Genomic DNA, 5,895 nt, shown 5'->3' with positions numbered 1-5,895 from the left:
AATATAGGAATATTCACACAGTTACTTATCAGGAATGTTATTATATAATCCCAAGGCAGTGGTTCATGACAAACTAGGCTTTCAGCATGTTTAAAGCAAATATACAGATACATAATGTATACCTGGTACCTAATTAGGGGTCCGCACTATGTCTGGACATGTGGCAATTATATCTCAACAACAACAAAAAAGAACAAAGGAGACTGAATCTTAACCCATATTTCATTACAACAAGAATAGAAATTAACCCCAAGCAAATAACTTACAAACTTTCCTATTAGCATCACTAGCATTACATTTGCCTCTACCAAAATATATACAGTATATATATTTTTCAACAATTCTATTACAGTTAAATAATTTTCATATAATGAAAAAGAAACATAATCAGTTTCACTTTTTCCAATTTTATTGATATATAACATTGTAGAAGTTTAAAGTGTAAAATATAATGATCTCATATGCATATATTCCAAATAATTGCCATAGTAAGTTAACACCCATCATGTCACACAGTTAAAATTTTTATTCTTATGGTGAGAATCTTTAAGATCTACTCTATTAGCACAGTATTGTTACCTATAGTCATCATGCTTGTCATTACATTCCCAGCACTTATTTATTTTATAACTGGAAGACTATACCTGTTGACTATAGTCACCCAATTTCCTCACCCTTAACTCCTTGCCTCTGGCAACCACCAATTTGTTCTCTATTTCTAGGAGTTCGCTCTTTTTAGATTCCACTTCTAAGTGAGATCATATACTATGTCTTTGCCAGACATATTTCACTTAGCATAATGCCCTCAAGATCCATCCATGTTGTCACAAATAGCAGGATTTCCTTCCTTTTATGGTTAAACAATACTCCATTGTGTATATACCACGTTTTCATTACCCATTCATCCACTTATGGACATTTAAGTTGTTTATGTGTCTTGGCCACTGTGAATAACACAGGAATGAACGATACTGATTTGGTAAGTAACCCTGGAATGAACTATCTCTTCACGGTAGTGATTTTGTTTCTTTCAAATGAATAGCCAGAAGTAAAATTGATGGATCATATAGTTTTTAATTTTTTGAGCAATCCCCAAGCATGTTGCCTTTCCTGCAATAATGAAAAATCCTAACTTTACCCAAATCAAGTCTTTCCTTCTGGCTCAGGGTAGGCAGCTGTGATGCAGAAGTTCCTTTTGCCAGCTAGTCTTTTCTCTCCCTGATCATGCTTTCCCCAACTCCCATATTTTGGAAGGTCCAAGTAAAAGGACTGGGGGAGTTAAGGGAGAGGATCATTCTCACCTGACTCACTTAGTGCTTTGGGGGTCTAAGCCTGGGGACAGGCACAAGCTAAACTAGACCATGTTTCCTAGGCTGTTTCAATGAGTCATCTCTTCTGTTGACCCAACAGTTGAAGCTCCAGTTGCCTCTAAAATCAGTTTAGATTGCTAATTGGGACTCTTTCTACAACCCATGGGAATCCTGCAGTGGACGCCCTGCATATTTCGGCTTAAGTTTCATACCCCTCTATGCAGCCCCATTGTACAAGATCAAGATGATGCCATGCCAACTCTCCCTCTTGATGGCCCACAACCATCTGCAGTGCCTTCTCTGGCAATTTCTGGCAGTATAGGCCAATGTGGAAACCAAGAGACAGGAGAAGAAAACTTATTTTGCCCTGTACATACACACTTCCTTTTGTCTTTTGTACTGAGTATAAGTAATTTCTCTTCAAAATAAATTAATGAAAAAAGTCTATTTTTAAAAAGCAAGCCATAGGAAGAAAATATTTGCAACTCATATCANATGCTAGATGCTGGCGAGGATATGGAAAAACGGGCACCCTCCTACATTGTTGGTGGGAATGTAAACTGGTGCAGCCCTTCTGGAAAATAGTGTGGAGGTTCCTCAAAAAATTACAATAGAACTCCCCTAGGACCCAGCAAGAGCACTGCTAGGAATTTACCCAAGGGATACAGGAGTGCTGATGCATAGGGGCACATGTACCCCAATGTTCATAGCAGCACTTTCAACAATAGCTAAATCATGGAAAAAGGCTAAACATCAATTGACAAATGGATCAAAAATATGTGGTTTATATATATACAATGGAATACTACACAGCAATGAGAAAGAATGAAATCTGGCTATTTGTAGCAATGGGGATGGAACTCAAGGGTGTTATGCTAAGTGAAATAAGTCAGGCAGAGAAGGACAGATACCATATGTTTTCACTCATACGTGGAACAGGAGAAACTTAACAGAGGATCATAGGGGAGAGGAAGAGGAAAAAGTACTTAAGGAGAGGGAGGGTAGCAAACCATAAGAGACTCTTAAAGAACAAAGATGGAGAACAAACTGAGGGTTGATGGGGGGCAGAGGGGGAATGGGTGATGGGCATGGAGTAGGGCACTTGTTGGGATGAGCACTGGGTGCTACATGGAAACCAACTTGACAAACTATATTAAAAAGAAAACTGTAAAAAAAATGTAAAAAAAAAGAAGTCAATAATACCATGAGAAACAATCCAGGGGCACCTGGGTGGTTCAGTCAATTGAGCATTGGACTCTGGATTTCATATCAGGTCCTGATCTCCTCATTTGTGAGATGGAGCTCCACATCAGGCTCTGCACTGACAGCGTGGAGCCTGCTTGGCATTCTCTCTCTTTCCCTCTCTGCCTCTCCCCTGCTCACGCTCCCTCTCTCTCTCAAAATAAGCATTAAAAAATATCCAGTAGAAAAATGGGCNTTCCACAAAGAAGATACATAAATGCCCAATAAACCCATGAACAAATGCTCCATGCCATTAATCACTGGGGAGATGTAAATTAAAATCACAATGAAAACACTGAATATCCACTGTAATGCCTAAAGATAATAAGAACAGTAACATTAAGAAGATGTAGAACGACTAAAACTTAAATACATTGCTAGTGGAAACAAATATACTATAAATGCTTTGGAATATAGTTTAGAAGTTTCACAAAATATTAAATGTCTACTATATGACCCATCTATTACACTCCTGGGTATTTACCCAAGAGTAAAAACTTATATCCAAAGACTTGTGCATGAATGATCATAACACCCTTATCCAGAATACTTCAAAACTACACACATCCTTACCTGAAGGGGACCAGGAAGGAAGGGTCTGGCCTTAGCAATCGCGGTGCAATGAAGTTCAAGATTCTGCCCAGGATCAGCGTCATGGCCGTGTGCTTGACCATCACCATTAAAGCCACTGCATATATCCACAAGTTCACTATTGGGGGCAAAGAAAAGAGGGTTGCCCATAATTCTATCACTGGAGTTTGATGCAAAGAGGTATGTGTCTCTGGACTTAATTGTTACTATGGGTCTAAGTGTTTGGAGAATATCAATTAAGGAAGCACTTTCTGCTGAAAAGTAACTCAGTAATGCTCATCTACCCCTTCTAGAAGGTTATTTAGTGTATTAATGTAGTACATAATAAAAACAACAAGTAAAAACAAAACAAAACAAAACAAAAAAAACAAAACAAAACCTAGAAACATCCCAAAGGGATATCAACAAGTGAATGGATAAACAAAATGTTCCAGAGCCATATAATGAAAGAATACTCAGCAATATAATGAAATAAGTACTGATACATACAACATGAATGAATCTCAAGATCATCATGCTGAGTAAAAGATGCCTGACAAAATTGAGAATATATCAGAAGATTACATTTACTTAAAACTCCAAAAAATAACTAACCTATGATGATAAAAAGTGATCCAATGGTTACCACGAGGCAGGGGTAAAGAAATAGATGAACTGCCAAGGAGGCACAAGGAAACTCTGTGGGATTATGGAAGCATTTGGTATCCAGATTTCATAGGTAAATGAGCAGGTCCAAATGCACCATACTGCACAAATTAAATATGTGCAGTTCCTGTATGTAAATTCTAGCTCAATAAATATTTTTTTTTATGAAAAAGGCACATTCTATTTGGGGAAAATATCTACTGGATAAATTACATTGTAAGAGAAATTTACTATTTACCAAATATAATTTTTAACATATGGTCACAGACTCCACCTCACAAAGCTGAAAAAGTGAATTGAGTAAGTTCTGCCCCACTTTTTTTTTTTAAATGTTTTTTATTTATTTCTAGGAGAGAGAGAGAGAGACAGCGTGAGCAGGGGAGGGTCAGAGAGAGAGGGAGTGACAGACTCTGAAACAGGCTCCAGGCTCTGAGCTGGCAGTCAGCACAGAGCCCGACGCGGGGCTCGAACCCACGAACCGCGAGATCATGACCTAAGCGAAAGTCGGACGCTTAACCGACTAAGCCACCCAGGCGCCCCTCTGCCCCACTTTTTTTAATATGAAAAAATTAAGGTTTGGGGAACTAAGGTATCTCCCCACTATACATATAAACCAAGTNCTCCCCCTTGTTCCTCCGTCAAGTTCCTCCTAATCCTCCTATACGTGCTAGCAACGGATGAAAAGAATCTCCTTTCCATCATGATCCTAATTACTACCTATACAAATTCAACCCACATCACATACTAGGTCCCCAGGACTGTCCACTTGGTTGAAACATGCTCTTTTTATTTTTTTAATGTTTACTTATTTATATTGAGAGAGAGCAGGCACACCCAAGCACAAGCAGCAGAGGGGTAGAGAGAGAATTCCAAGCAGGCTCCACACCCAGTGCAGAGCTCAATGTGGGGCTCGAACTCACGGCCCCAAGATCATGACCTGAGCTGAAATCAAGAGTCGGATGCTCAGCCAACTAAGTCACACAGACGTCATGAAACAAGCCCTTCTTGATTGCCAGTTTCCTGAAATGTCCAAGTTGACAATGACACACATATATTTTGCAAATCTTTAATTACTGATAATATATACCATCCTGATGAAGTAAATTCTTCTAAAACAGGGGCGCCTGGGTGACTCAGTCGGTTAAGTATCTGACTCTTGATAGAGGCTCAGGTCATGATCTCACAGTTGTTAGATCGAACCCCATGTCAGGCTCCATGCTAAGCATGGAACATGCTTAAGATGCTCTTTCTCTTGGGACACCTAGGTGGCTCAGTTGGTTAAGTGTCAGACTCTGGAATTCGGCTCAGGTCATAATCTCATAGTTTCGGGGGGTCAAGCCCCACACTGGGCTCTGTGCTAACAGCATGGAGCCTGCCTGGGATTCTCTCTCTCCTGTCTTTCTGCCCCTCCTCCACTCATTCTCTGCCCCCCTCAATAAATAAACATTAAAAATTTTTTTAAGTAAAATCTAAAAAAATGATTCTCTTTCTCCCTCTTCCCCTCTCCTGTGCTTGCACTCTCTAAAACAAAAATTAAATAANGTACATATTATTTTTATAAATATTTTTAAAAATTTAAGAACCACCCAAGTGTCCATTGGTGGATGAACAGATAAACAAAATGTGGTATGTATTACATATGATGGAATATAATTCAGCCTTAGAAAGGAAAAAAATCCTACCATATGATGAAACATGGATAAACCTGGAGAATATTATGCAAAGTGAAATAAGCCCATCACCAAAAGACAAATAATGCTTCATTCCAATTAAATGAAGTATCTGAAGTAATCTAACTCATAGAATCAGAAAGTAAGAGGGTGGAATATGAGGGCCTGAGGGAGGTATTAAAAGGGGAATTATTGTCTCAGGGGTTGAGAGTTTCAATTGTGAAAGGTGAAAAAGTGCTGGCAAGTAGCTGCACAGCAATGTAAATGTACTTAACAGTACTAAACTATACCCTTGGAAATCATGAAGATTGAAATTTTATATTGTTTTTATGCACAATAAAAATAAATCAATATGAATTTACTGTTTAAAAATTAACGTTTAAGATGAAAATAAAAAATTAGGACACATTCTATCTGTAAAGTTATACCCAAGGGTA

The 5,895-nt window shown here is 38.5% G+C and overlaps 1 pseudogene; it reads left to right on the top strand.

Annotated features, from left to right (window-relative positions):
• The first annotated feature begins 3,173 nt into the window (after positions 1 to 3,173).
• Positions 3,174 to 3,383, top strand: LOC144229844 (NADH dehydrogenase [ubiquinone] 1 alpha subcomplex subunit 1 pseudogene; annotated as a pseudogene).
• Positions 3,384 to 5,895: the final 2,512 nt, after the last annotated feature.

Source organism: Crocuta crocuta, unplaced genomic scaffold (genome assembly GCF_008692635.1).
Source record: "Crocuta crocuta isolate KB4526 unplaced genomic scaffold, BGI_CrCroc_1.0 scaffold947, whole genome shotgun sequence".
Lineage (NCBI taxonomy): Eukaryota > Metazoa > Chordata > Mammalia > Carnivora > Hyaenidae > Crocuta > Crocuta crocuta.
This window is presented reverse-complemented; position numbering and strand designations above follow the sequence as displayed.